The sequence below is a fragment of the Danio rerio genome, chromosome 5 (assembly GCF_052040795.2).
Source record: "Danio rerio strain M-AB ecotype USA chromosome 5, GRCz13ab, whole genome shotgun sequence".
Classification (NCBI taxonomy): Eukaryota; Metazoa; Chordata; class Actinopteri; order Cypriniformes; family Danionidae; genus Danio; species Danio rerio.
Window position 1 is genome coordinate 31,074,198 of NC_141025.1, and position 610 is coordinate 31,074,807.

Genomic DNA, 610 nt, shown 5'->3' on the forward strand with positions numbered 1-610 from the left:
GATAGAGTGTAGATGGAAATGTTAATTAAAATTTTTTTAACAAATAACTGTATACTAAATTAAGATAATGGACTGGGACACAATATCACAATAATTAATTGAAATGTAATTAAATTAATATACAAATTATAAAATACACACAAACAAAATGAAACTATATATATATATATATATATATATATATATATATATATATATATATATATATATATATATATATATATATATATACACACACACACACACACACACATACACACCCATATATACACACACACAAATGTGAAAATAAATTTATACTTAAATTATCCTTAAAACAAAGGGATGATAAAGGAATGATAAATGTTTACAAATAAAGCAAAGCAAATAAATGTGTCGTAATAATGTAGCTACTAATAATACAATATTTACCAAATCAATTTATTATATACATTTCACAAAATAAATTCTTTGCAGTAGCTACAATTTTGAGTTGGGATGCCAGATTATCATATCAAAGTCAGTATGTGAAACGACTGAAGAAATTACTGGACATTTTCCCCATTTTCTGGGAAACATTACAAATGTTTTTTGTTGTTGTTGTAGTTTTTAATTATGCAGGAGGCAAATG